Source organism: Falco peregrinus, chromosome Z, assembly GCF_023634155.1.
Source record: "Falco peregrinus isolate bFalPer1 chromosome Z, bFalPer1.pri, whole genome shotgun sequence".
Taxonomy (NCBI): Eukaryota; Metazoa; Chordata; class Aves; order Falconiformes; family Falconidae; genus Falco; species Falco peregrinus.
Genome location: NC_073739.1, coordinates 49,320,118 through 49,334,321, shown reverse-complemented (window position 1 = coordinate 49,334,321; position 14,204 = coordinate 49,320,118).

The following is a 14,204-nucleotide window of genomic DNA, read 5'->3' as shown; positions in this document are numbered from 1 at the left end:
CACCTCTCAGCAGTTTTGTGGAAGCGTTTATCTGATCAAGAAGCAGTGCAGTCAGACAGGCAGGAGCAGGAGGACGCTGCTGAAGCAGGCTGTAGGGGGTGGGTTTGGACATCGCTGTGCCGAGAGCAGCAACCCAACTCAGCGCAAAAGCATGAATGACCAACTTCATTGAAGCCAGAGGTCTTGTAATCTCTAGCCTTTGAAATAAGATGCAAACACGGTAGTGTTGGAAGTAGGTTGCTACTTACTTTTTAGGAATGGATTTTACCTTAAAACTGCTGAAAGGCTGATGAGCTCCACCTTTGTCTGCAGACCCGGTGACCTTTGAAGACATCTGTCTTGAGTAGGACCTGGCCCCTGGAAGTGCCACTGAGCTCAGGGTCTTGCACTGTTGGAAATGGGTGAACAGTGGGTAGAGAGGTCAGATTGTAAGTGCCCTATAACGACTATAAAGGCTAAGGTAATCTAGTAACTGCTAGTGGCAAAGTTGTAGGACACAGTGATACAGCACGACAAACTGAATGGACAGTAAAATTTACGGACAAGAAGTAGGTGTTTCACAGTAAACACTAGAGTAGGTGAGTTTCTAAACTGTAAAGGTACTATTAAAGGACAGTACCCAGATTGCAGGATGTCATCATGGTCACTAGGTGGACTCAATAAAAACACTCTGCCTGCAATACACAGCTATACCACCACATGAAGTGTGTTATAGGCCACTTTCAAGTTGTAAAATTTTCTGTATTTGGTTACTGTACTGCAACAGGCTTTGTCTATCTGGCATGCCAATTATACTTGTAAACATTTCTGTTTAAGCCTTTAAACCACAAGAAAATATTTTAAGTAAAACTTCATTAGTTTTAGATGGGGATTTTTCTATTAGCTTTGTAAGTTTCTGTGATACTAGTATTTTTTAATACGAAGACTTTTGCATTACTATCTCTGGCTTCTTTTCACCTGATAATTTAAAAATTTTTGTTTTCTCAGTCCCATGACTAGACAAACGAAACAAAGACAATTAAAAAAAGAAAACTGACCACAGAGAAATCAATTTGATGTAAATCTTTTTCTGCTTTCAGTTTTATCTGTGCTACCACTGCAATGTCTAGCAAGGCTGACACTAGTGATGCTCAGGAGGTACAGAATTTCATCCTGACAACACCTATAGCCTCAGTGGGTTCTCTTCTCTTTCACTTTTTGTGGCAAAGCTGGGTCTTACAGAAGGCCCTTTTCCTGCCCTGTAGTCCTATCATGAAGGGCAAGATTAATTTGAAAAATTCTGAATGTCAGTGCTGAAATACGTCTCTCAGACACACCAGGAGACATCAAAGAGAGGTCACAATGTGATGTAACATTTGAGAGTCCCATCAGATCTGCTACCAGACCCTGATTAAAACTTTTATTTCAAGGAACTGACTACAGTGACATTTAATCTTCATTCCCTGTGGTCAGCTTTTCAGTTACCTCTTGAAGTGCTCAGTTATAATCCAGTCATAGCTGAGATATTGATGAGAGAGAATGGACAGTGTGAACGAATTGGCTATGCATAGATAGATGTGAAGCATTTTTCAAGTCTGCTGATGTAGCTCACCCTTGCAACACAAAGCAAAACAGGTTTAGACACTTCATATTCCCTTTATGTACATAATGACCTCTTTAAGGTGGACAAATCTCCCTGGGCTTTCATCATTGCAATCCGTGTTAAAATTTTGTAAGTCAGATGGATAGAGAAGCCAGAAGCCATCTGTCATCCTGAAATTCCCCTATAAAAAAGGAACAATGAGCTTACTAGCCCTGAAGAAGTAATTTTATCAGTTCCAATACACCTGTCATCCTCTACATATTTTTCAGAAAGTAGTTGACCATAGTCTTGCTTCCTGGCTTAGTTACATCCTCCAAGCATACTTCTCAAAGGTTCTGTTAACTATTAAACATAGAAATCTTTCCTTTTCAAGAAAAGCTGTTTTAAAAGCTCGATTTAAAAATTCTATATAGAATTCTGAAAAGTTTTAATATTATTTCAAATCCATTCTACTGTAAACAGTTACTGGTTTTGAGAAAACTGATTCTAGAGTCAAGACAAGAATATAAGCAGCAATGTGATAATTGATAACACATGTGCCAATTAAAACCAGACTCAGTAATGTACATGCTGGAATGCATTTCAGTATTAGCTCCACTGTTTTGACATTTAGAATCAAGTCTCCACCAGATTCACTGAGTAGGGAAACCTAGTTCCTTACTGAAAGAAAATAAGCCCTGAGGGTTTGAACTTCTGTGTGAATCAATGGATTCTCTTGTCTCCACTCTTACCTAGCAGTGCCTTTCACCATAATATCTTGCCTCTGTAAGGTCCTTTCCTTATTATAGCACAAAGCACTGATCTAGAAAGACGACATTTTAACAGTTTATTGTTGTTGCCCAGTTAATCTGATCATATCCAGGTCTTTTCTGTGAAGAGAGAATTTGTATGCTTCTGTGTGTTTATCAACAGCAATGCACCTAGTAAGGTGGCTCCACCATTTTTGAGATAGCCTTATCCACAACAGTATGAGAGTAAGGCAGATTGTTTTAAATTGTGCCAACAGTGACTTTCTATATCAGGTCCATACTTCACTTCAAATTTTTTGAAAGTTTGACCAAAATGTGTGAAATATACTAGTGATCAGGGGTTAATTAGCAGATCTGAATCCTGAATTTTTGGAAATATAGGTCCCCTGGTAATTCCCACAGTCTTCTAAGCCCACTGAGATGCTTTCATTTGGTCGCATTGGTGGAGGCTGGTTATATATGAAGTTGCTTCTGAGGTTGTTTGTCAGCATACTTAATGAGGCAAGTATCCTGTGGATAAGCACATAATGTAACTAAAGACTGCATCTTGGTGAATTCATACAAGGTTACAGCTTAAGTACATCAACAATTCTAAGTTTTGAGTGACCTGATTTCTGGATTCATGAAACCCTGGCCAGTCCTAGCTTATGACCAGAGACTTTCCCAGGCCAAGTACGGAGTGTGGTGCTTTGGTTTTGCAATGTTTTTGGGACAACATTAGCCACAATGTATCCTACAAATGTAAAATAGTTGTGTCTTGAGATATTCCTTCTTCCCAGTGCAGTCCATCCCAATGTAAGCATCTTGTTTTTTAATAATTACCACCAAAGCAGAGGTGTGCCACCAAATCCCAATCTAAACACTAGTACCATCTAAAAATAACATTTGTGGGGAGTGCACAAAGGATGAAAAGAAGCAAGCTGTCATTTTCAAGTTCTAATGCAGGGTTGAGCTAATCCTTTTATGCTGTGATGGTGAAACGGTAAGTAACATGTGTGACAGCACCTGCCAGTAATTTGATGGTATCTTTGACTAACTGAACCGTAACTCTCCCTGTTTCATTACATGCAATGCCATGACATGGTTGAAGTCCTGCTGTGCTTATCATATCTGTACACTATCCCTGTATTTCACATGTCATCTACACGAAGTGTAGAGACCGAGGGCAAGCTGGTGGTGTTGTGTGGATAGGTGTCACTTTGTGTAACTGGTAGATTAAGAACACCTGTTGGCTGATAACCTGGTCAGGTTTATTTGCAGCAGATGCTGATGAACAAAGTGGTTGTGTTAACGGCCACAGCTAACCTACTAAATTGTGGGCTTTGTTGCTTTCCAGCTAGGAGGGTACAAAAGCAGAAAGAACCATTCAGGTACTTGAGAAGCAGGCTGTTTGAGAACATCAGCAACAGGCTCTCTTGAATGTTAGAGTCTTGCTTTACATTTTGCTTAATTTAGCAACCATTAGTAAGATCAACTGCTGTAATTTCTGAGATTAACTGTAGATCCCATTGTATTGATTTCATTTTTTTCAACATCCTTTCTCGGGAGCATGGTTATTACGGTCTTTTTTAAAAAATAGTATTTTGTTTTAATCTTACTTTAACACCATTTTCATCCAAGTAACTGAAATATTTAACATGGATAGTTATCCCAATACCTAGAATTATTGTTACAGATATTCTTCTTTTCAGTCCTGCACCCTGTGCCCCCATGCCAATTCAAAATATGTCTTGTATGAAATTAAAGTGTTCACATTCAGTGAGAAGAGTTAGAATGTTGGCTAATTGCAGCATTTCTGGGTCTACGGTGTGGTATTTAAGTGTTCAAAGCTAAGCAGCATAAATAGAAATGGTATTGTATTCATCTGAGCTATGGAGGAGTCTCATCTTTCATGGTTAGGACAGTGGAATTAGAAGAGTAGAATGATAGACTAGAATATATTAATGAGCATCTTGGTTTTCAAAAATAGTAGTGACTTAGAATAATGATCTTCTTGACTGTAAAGCTGGTAAACCTTGTGGTTCTTGAGGTAAAAACATTGTGATGCCATTTTCAGTCATTTGAACAAATCCAAGGATTTGTACTTTTAAAGTACCAAAAGTGTTATAGAATTCCTCATGTATACAGTCACCAGCCACCATTTTTCAAATACCTGGTTTTAAAGAAAGAAAAATTATATATTTTGAGATTAAGTATGATTTCAGGGGGGATATAAAACCCTACAAAAATATGTAAGCAAATAATAAAGAAAAATATATAGGTAGATATCTTAGTTTTATTGTTTAAAATCCTCGGATCAGAATGTAAATGAGAATTGATTCTTATCTCTAACTTGCCATGCAGCTTAGGCTTCTTTGTCTTTCCCTTTGTTCTGCCATTTATCCATCTGTAAAACCAAGTTTGTACTTAAGAAAGCTTGGCTTTCTGATCTCTACTGTGTGTATGTACAGTGGAAAGCACAACAATATCCTGATTGTATGAGAAGGTCATAATCTTGATGCAGTAATTCTCAAACTTAGAAATAACTAAGAAGGAAAAAATACCTTAAAAAACCCAATTCAACTCAGAAGAGTTTGTGCTGAGAGGAAGAACAGCTTATGGCTTCATCAGTTATGAATGACCCTTAGAAGTGAATTATCTTAGTAAAAAATTGTAAATTGTGTATATATTCTGCATCAACACATTTGAGACTTTAACTTTTCCTTTTTTTGGGTGTTGTTTTTATCTGATTAGTTTGCATGACATCCTGATGCCATGAATATTTATGACAAATTCCTTGACAATGTGAGTGAGAGTAGCCTGTCAGTCAGGATGCCATCTTACTAGGACATAAGAATCTAAAGGTTGGTGAAAACAACAATCCATATGGCAAACCCAGAGTTTTGATCTTTGACGTTAGGCAGTAATGAGTGCCAAGAGCTTTTAGGCATGCAGTGCAAGTATATCATGATATTTTTCACTATAAGGCTTCTAGCATTTTGTGGCTATGGATCTCCGTGTTCCTTACTGGTGAATTATCTTATGACTATGACTCACAGTTCTTTGAATCTGTCTGTGTGTTTGACATCCATAGGGTCTCTGCAGTGGTGGTAACAGCATTTTTATTTAAGGGTAAAGTAAAAGCTAAATACATGTGGACATGTATACATACATTTGTTTCTTGAGAATGGATGATGTCTATAGTCAGTCTTCAATGTGTAGTTCCCTTGCAAGCTTCCAAGATGTGTGAGACACTCTTAAAATTATTCCTAGAAGCTTCAGCTGGTCTGTAGCCAGCCTCCCTGCCCCACCCTCCAAAACAACCAACAAAGGAAGCAGCTCCCCAAAACCTGAACTCGAGGAGCAGCTTACACATGGCTCACACAAACATGGGAACAATCGCACCAAAGGGGTGAAGTGCCATTTATTTTAAGTAATGTGTTGATTATTTACAGTTTGTTCTGCATAAGGTTTTGGAAGACAATCAAGGACATTTACAGGAACTAAAGACTGAAAAAAGCAAGATGTATTCTTCTCCTACACAGTTACACTGGGAGCAGAATTTGATCTTTTACTGAAATTGATTACCATAGGGGTTCTTGCTTGCTCTGCCTGAAGTGTTGGTGTGTGGGAATGGTATGTGACAGTACTGGCAGAGGTGGGTGAGACCCATGAAATGTGAAGACTGAATAATGGTGAAGTAATTGTCAACCCAAGCCATTAAAGTTTTTTGATTCTTCCCAAGCACAACAGATGCTTGGTTGTATAACTAATGTAAAGGAATTTCATACTTAAACCAGAAAATTAACAAAGAAATTACCTCTTCTTAAATCTTCATGTAGTTTTATGGCTGCTGCCTTATAAGTGATTATGCTGTTTTCTTCTTATTATGTTACAGTTACACTTCAGTTGTAAGCATACCCACACTGATTTGCACCTAATCAACAGGGATAGTATCAAAGGTGTGTTAGCACATTTTTGTCTGCACAGGTCAAAGTAAAGTAGGTGCTGGCAAGATGCTGAGTGTGGCAGCTTTGCTATCATTGTCAGCATAGACCTATGCTAGGCTGGGTTTCAAAATAGGAAGTTTTACAATAGAACTGGTGATTCTAGTTGTGTCTGGCCATGGAGATTCAGAAGTGGAATTTACATAGGTCTTCATCAGCTCTTTTTGAAGTGCTTTGAAGTTCTAGAAAGTGAAACCACAGTTTACATTGCATTTTCTGTTTAAATAACATGTCCTATTTATAGAAGTGCTCTCTATGGTCTCCTGTTATTTCACATGTATGGGACCATGCATGTCATACATTATGCTGTAGCTTAGGATTTTAAGAAAGCGCAACTTAAATACATAAAGCTGAAGACTGTAGTGTTGTCTTTTATGTATGAGTATGTATATATTGGGAAGCATAATTAAGATTGTAAAAGTCCTAGCTTTGTCACATCTCTGACTCTTGAAAGCTTGATACTGCAGTTTTAATGTTTGTTGCATGTAGTTTTTTTCACGTGGGATAGATGGATCACTGGTAGTCTCCATGCAGTCCTTCTGGGAAGGAAAATAAAATGAGGTAATGGTTTAAAAAAATGATAATTATCTCAGTGCAAGACGTTTGGAGAGGAAGGAAGAATTCATGATTACATCATCTGCTAGTCATAATGCAGCATTACTAAAGAGAATTATTGGTATTTATGGCATTATAACAGATTATCTTAGAAAACATTTGATAATTCTCTATCTGAAACTATGTGAATTTTGGTTTGTTTTTAGTTTATATTATTATTTTCCCTTAATGACTGCAAGGACAGGATAGATACAAACATTCAAAGCTTTGGAGCTTTGCTTCAGCTGTTTATGTAAGAAAGACATCATCTATCTGTTCTGTGGATAGCGATATCTGTTTTAACAGTACATTGTCATGATATGCAGACACTAAGAGGTGATCTGTCTTCCTGAAAATACATCAGTATTGCCAGTTACCATGATTTTTGTCACAATTCCCTTGGGATTTGGTGCTGTTCTTTTCCTTTTTTTTCTTTTTTTTTTTTTGTTTTGGTTTTTTTTTTTTTGTTTTGTTGGTTGGTTTGGGTTTTTTTTGTTTTTGTTTTTGTTTTTGTTTTTTTAAGCTCCCCCTTGTGGAAGTGTGTGAATATGCGATTCTCACCTTCCACTTGGAAAAAAATGGTTTCCACTTGTTCTGATTATGGAGAAAATACTGCATATATGAATTCCTGTGATTTCAATGAAGGTGAGCAAATAAAAAAGAGTCTCATAATAATTTTACATCCTTACTCCAATATAATTTGGAAGACTTGAGGTGACCAATACTGAGATCTCATTTGTTGCATCTACCTACACTGGAAATTGAGCAAGATGCTTCTACTAACATTGAGTTTTGTGTGAAACATGACAGACCTTTTAATGTGTAAAACGTGTAGGCAGATCTCTGCTGCGTTTCAGAGGCAGGACGGATAACAGTCATAGGAAAGATATGATAATGTTGAGAGCTTTTGGCATGAAATAGAAATTGAGGAAAAACACCAGAGTGTCTGGTGGACATCTAGAGACTGTGTTTAGTCTTTCTAAAAACTTTATGCCTATTCCAGCCTGGTTAGCTAGACTAAAGCTGTAATGACTGCCTGCTAATCCATGGAACAACGTTTTCTTCAGGTGGAGGCACAGCTTCAGGCAGACAGTTATCTCTTGCTGTTGGAAGTATAGGTCACCCAAGGTAATTCCTTCACATCAGGCACCTCCTCTTCTTTCTCCATCAATTCTGTAGCCATTGTGAAATATATAACCAGACTACTGTAATAGACTTCTTACACATTTGGATAAAATACTACAGAAGCCTGTCATTCAGGGTTACTCAGAGTTATGCTCTGATGGACCGAACCTTTTAGCTCTGTAGGGCAGCCATGAGGTAATACTGGTATAAAGCATGCATGAGTTTGCTCAGATATTTCTGTCAATGGAGAATTTTCTTCTGTGTTGTCAGCACCATAGAATTCAGTGATATGGCCCAGCCATGGGACTCATTGCTGAGTTGATGCTTTAGTCTTGATTCTGCCTGGCTTGCAGGAAAGAAAACAGTACCTTTGCTTCAGAATGTCTTCTTCAGATGTTATCACTAGAAAGCACCATGTTTTCTCATTTTGGGTGGTCATGGTTATAATCGTTTGGGAATTTTTGAAGAGTAGATACAGTGGTGTGTTTTTTTTCTTGTGAGAAAATGTAGATTAATCAAAACTGAAACAAGAAAACCCCAGTTTCTATAAATTTTTGATCAAGCTCTAAGCATATTTAAACATTTTCAGAACAAATGTGATTTTTCTGTTTTACAGCACCCTTCTGTTTTGAAATGCGTTACTTATAAAAAATTAACAGACTTAATAAAAAATAAATATTTTTAAGTTATACCAATGAAATGTGATAACCTCAAACTTATTTTTTAAAAATTGTTCATTATGTCACATAGTTGGGTAATACATTATTATAATAAATTAGATTTATAAAATAGTTATGACTATTCTCTGGTAATTTCCAGTCCTCAATGGCCAGGATTCTCTTTATGGGTATTAGATATCGTTATGACTTTGTCAGTTTAGAGAGCTATCTACTATTGAAACTTAGATAGATATTTATAACTGAATTTGAACAATCTATTTTTATTTCACTTATTAAACTAAGTTTCTGAAATAAGTTGTCATGAGGCAAAATGTTTCCTTAATTCCTCACATTATTTTTGTAATTCACTCAGAATCTTTTTGAAATGTTCCAAATCTATTTTGAAGTACAGATGTCAAAGCTGAGTGAAGTGTTCTCAACAGTGCTCTAAACGTACGATATTACAACAAATATCTCTAAGCTGTTAAGATATCTTCCAGCAGGGGAAGGTGGATTTGGTAATTCTGGTACTTTTAAAGTGGAAAAGGGTATGTACATATGCAAAAATCTTGGTTAACAATTCACAAGTAATACTGATGAAGTGACAAAATCTCTGTATCTCTTAACTACAGAATAAAATCCCTTCAACTACTTAAGAATGTGAAGAACTTATTTTGTCTGGTAGGTAAAAATGAATTTAAACTCCGGTAGCATTTAAGAAAAACATGAGCTTTTGTTCCTGCAGACATTCACTGGTGTGTGGTACAATCTAAATATCAGGAGAAGTTTAAGATAATATTGAGACTGGGTATTTCTTTAGTTTGAATGATGCTGATTGCATGCATTAAATACCATCATTACTTCAGATCACTGGTGATGAGCTGTGAGATCTATCAGCTTGGTGTAGAACAATGTACAGAATGCAGCTCAAGCTCAACTTAAGGTAACTACACTTGTTCAGCATTTGAAACTCTGCCAGATGAGATTTACAGCAAATTTAATAGGCCAATGGCCATTCAGGCCCATCATAGCTTGTGGCCAATATTCTTCTATTGGGGTATGCTTCATCTCCTATATACTTTTAACAGCACTGTTTGGTATAAATATGATGGGGTATCTGCTGATGAGTTTTACATGGTTCCCAGAAAATATTGGGCCTAGTGCATTAATGGTGACTTCCACAGAACACAATTAGGTTAAATAAACTGGAAATAAAGTGCTGAATTATGAAGCTGATTTATCTCCTAGTCTTTCCTTTCCTGGTGTTCCTTCCTGGAGAACACCATAATTCAGCTGTTATGCAAGGATAGAGTCTGGACCTGTGGCAATTTTCTGTTAAATGTGAGCAAATATAGAATAAAATAATAAAATTATTATTTAGATTGCAGTGCTAGTAGGGCAGGGCCATTAATTAATTTCACAGACTTCATGACATCCTTTGGCTTGTACCATAAAGTCTTTGCAATACCTAAAGTCTTCTATGGCCATGGGTATCTTTTCAGTAAAAGGTGGCAAAAGTTGTTTATAGTCTGCTGTACTGAAATACAGCTCTCAATTCAGCTGAGAGGACCCTTCTTGTCTCGAGGTGTGCATGAACTCAAAATATATTAGTAGATCTAACTGATATTTCTAAAAAAGGGGGAGAAAATGGAGGAACATGTATAATAGCAAAAGCACATATCTACTGGATGAAGTTTGAGCTTTTACCTGTTTTGCTGGATGGTTTCTAAGTGCAGCTTTGCTCTTCTGACTCATCTGTACATACATTGTACTTCTCCCCAGTACAGAGAACTCTTTACCCTGGAAAGTTAGAAATGTTCACAAAGTGCCTAGTGCTGTAGGAATTTGGGATATTTCAGCATGTAACTAAGCAGATGTTCACTGCACAATTTTTTTTTTTTTTGTGTAGGCTGGGAAATATCTCTTCTCCTTATAAGCCTGGTGCATAGCAATGTAACTTGGTTTTTGTATAATTACCTCTGAGGTAGTGGTCAAAAATAATTTCAAGCCAATCAGGTTGAATTTCTGTCAGCTTAAGCATGACAGCCAGGTTTGTAGCTGTAGAGAAATGAGTTTGTCATTTTTCTGTTTCACCAAGCTTGAGGGCCAAGATAAAAGGGAACATCAGGCCAGGAGATGACTTTCATCTCCTCTTCCCCTCCTAGCCTAAGGGATGTGTTTAGTATCACTGAAAACTCCTAGGGAACTTTTCTGCGCAAAGGCAGAATTTGTGCTGCAAGCAGGATACTTCTACGTCATCCATGGAAGGTTCAAGGGGAATTTAGGGAAGCTGGTATTAGAAATTAATGGCTGAACAGAACACACGCACAGTGTCTGAATGGTCATTTTATCCTTGGCTCAGCTTGCTCTGTGGGTTTACAGAAATTAATACATATGGTTTATTTTTTGAGATTTTTTTAATAGCTTGCTTTAATCAAAGATCCCAGGAGTGAAAGCATAGGTGGGTGTAAAAAAATACCTCAAATCAACCCCAGTGGCAAGGACAGAGTTTTGATGCCAATGGGCAGAGACCCAGGATAAATGGTGGAACCAACTGCCAACCCTGAGTAAAAAGCAGAGGACTATAATGTGCCTGAAAAAGACTGAGAAAAACAAAGACATAGTTTCTCTTACAGTAGTGCCAGTAGGCAAAGGTGTGCATTATAAAAGTTATCTTGAAAACTGTGACCTATCAGTTGATCCTGCTATCTTATTAGCCCATTTCTCAAAATCTTTTCATTGGTTTAGATGCTGAGAATTAGACCTTTATGGTATTTTTAACATTTTACTGGTGTACCAGTGATAGATCTATCACCAAAAGACCAAAATTTTCTTGCATTTCTTAATGTTTTTGCACAGTGAGGTACTTCACAAGGTGCTTCACAAGAGATGATCCTTACTAACCTAATGCATAGTTCTACATGAATAACACCCTGAATATAGTTTGCGTTTTCTCCATGGTTCAGCTGAAAATCTTTGATAGTTGTTTCAGAAAAAAATGGTATTTGGTCAGCTTCCTCAAAATATCTTGATCCATAATTACTGCATCAATGAGTTGGAATTTTTCAGTTGCAGTTCAGGAATGTGTATATTAATATTTAAGCTACCTAGAATTAGGATAGGGCTGGCATACCTTATCATCAGAGAACTGACTGTATAGCTTTGTTCTTGTGTGGCTGTCACCACTTTGAATTGGCTGAACCATTACTGAGTCACAGAATCACAGACTCACAGAATGGTTGAGGTTGGAAGGGACCTCTGGAGGCCTTCTTGTCCAACTCTGCTGCTCAAGCAAGGTCACCTAGATCTCGCTACTCAGGACCATGTCTAGATGGCTTTTGCATATCTCCAAGGACTGAGATTCCACCACGTCTCTGAACGACCTGTGCCAATGCTTGGTCACCCTCACAGAGAAAGTATTCCCTGATGTTCAGACAGAGCTTCTTCTGTTTCAGTTTATGCCTGTTGCCTCTGGTCCTTTTCACGCCTGACACTGTGGGAAAGAGCTTCCCTTCAGGTATTTATATACATTGATAGGATTCCTCCATGAGCCTTTTGTTCTCTGGGCTGAGCAGTCTCAGCTCTCTCAGTCTTTCCTCCAGTCCTTCATCATCTTAGTGGCCCTTCATTGCACTCTCTTCAGTATGTCCATATATCACTTGTAACCAGAACTGGACCCAGTACTCCAGGTGTGGCATCACCAGTGCTGAGTAGAGGGGAAGGATTGCTTCCCTTGATTGCTTGCAACACTCAATTCTAATGCAGCCTGGGACACCACTTCCCTTATTTGCCACTTTACTGGCTTGTATTTAACTTGGTGTACACCAGGACCTCTTATCACCTGCAAAGCTGGTTTCCAGCCAGTTATTCTCTGATGCATGGGATAGTTCCTCCCCAGGTGCAGGACTTCACACTTCCATTTGTTAAATTGCATGAAGTTTCTATCAGCCCATTTCTTCAGTGTGTCATGGTCCCTCTCATGAGACATGACTTAAGTGTTATAAAAATCATTAACTAAATTGACACTGCAATATATTGCTGTTCATATATTAATTACAATTAAACTCTTGCTTCAAGAGTTACCTAACTGCTACATAATTAATGAAACATACCTAAATATAAGATTTATTTTTACTAACTGTTAAATAAACAGTCAAAGTCCAGTCTGCCTGTTGTGTATTAGAGTCCAAGTTTATTTTTGGGGTTATTTTTGTTTTGTTTGTTTTAGTGTTGTTTGGGTTTGGGATTAATTTTGTAGGAAAGATCTATGAACAGTACGATAAGTATTTTTTGTCTGTCTTATAGTTTCTCTTCTTGACTTACCTGACTTTTCTTTAAATTTCCCTTTATTCTTTGCATTAAAAAAGGAAGAGTTGTATAGAATTCCTTCCTCTTCATTCATCATTTCATCTTTGACAAATTTTTCTTCTTGATCTTCTTACTGTGGTCTATGAAGTACAACACATAAACAACTAAGCATGCTGGCCCAGATTGTGTAGCCTAACAGTTGAATTGCTGTCAGTACATAGTTACGGTGTCTGAATAAGTGCCGAATGAATAATACTATTGTAAGGATCACAGCTGTTGAATTTTAAAGAAAATAAGTCTTTGGATTTAACTCTTTCACAGTGCTTGCATTCAGAGATAATCTTGGGAGAACTTTCCCACACAGAAGACATGGCTGGCAGGCACCCTTCTGGGAAGCGTGTGTGTGTGTGGAAGTACACTGTAGGAGGATGGGAGCTGCTGATATTGAGCAGTCTGGTTGAAAAAAATATTTCATACCTCTGCTGTCAGAGGTAGCATTACAGCATGTGGCATAAACATATGCAGTTTATCCGCAATTTCTTCCATCAAAGACAACAGCTGGATTTCCACACATTTACTTGCTGTAAAATTTTCCTCTGAGCAGCACTTTTCTGTTAATTTGTTAAAAAAGAAATATTTATTTTTACAGATTTTTATGTTAAAGTTCATACAGTTGTATCTCAGCAATTGGGATAAATGGGATAAATGGTGATAAGTGGCTAAGCTGAAATACGGCTAGCTATAAAAGATAAAAGAAAGAAAATGAATATCCCAGATAAAAGAAAGAATTAGAGACTGAGTTCATATACTTTTGGCAAAAACAAACTGAAACTCTTACCTGACTTTGTATGGGCTTAAGCCAAACTGAAATGTCCAAAGAAATTGTAAGCATGTTCCAAAAAGCTTTACTTCAAAGTTTTTTACTTTTTCTTTGAAATTTCAATAGACAGTTTTGACCAATCCTACTTAGATACCTTAAAAGATAGTATAGCTTTGCACACAAATATTTTAATATTTTGTTCTACTTCTGTTCTGTGAAAAATAGAAGCTATGTACTAAAACCAGTCATTTACTCTCACTTGAATTCTTTCTCATTTTGGGGGGTGGGGAGGGAGAAATAAATAAATAATAGAGTTGGCAATAAAGAATTCATGATAGGGAAGTAACCTGAATGGGGTACTATACTAGTAACTGTGTCTAT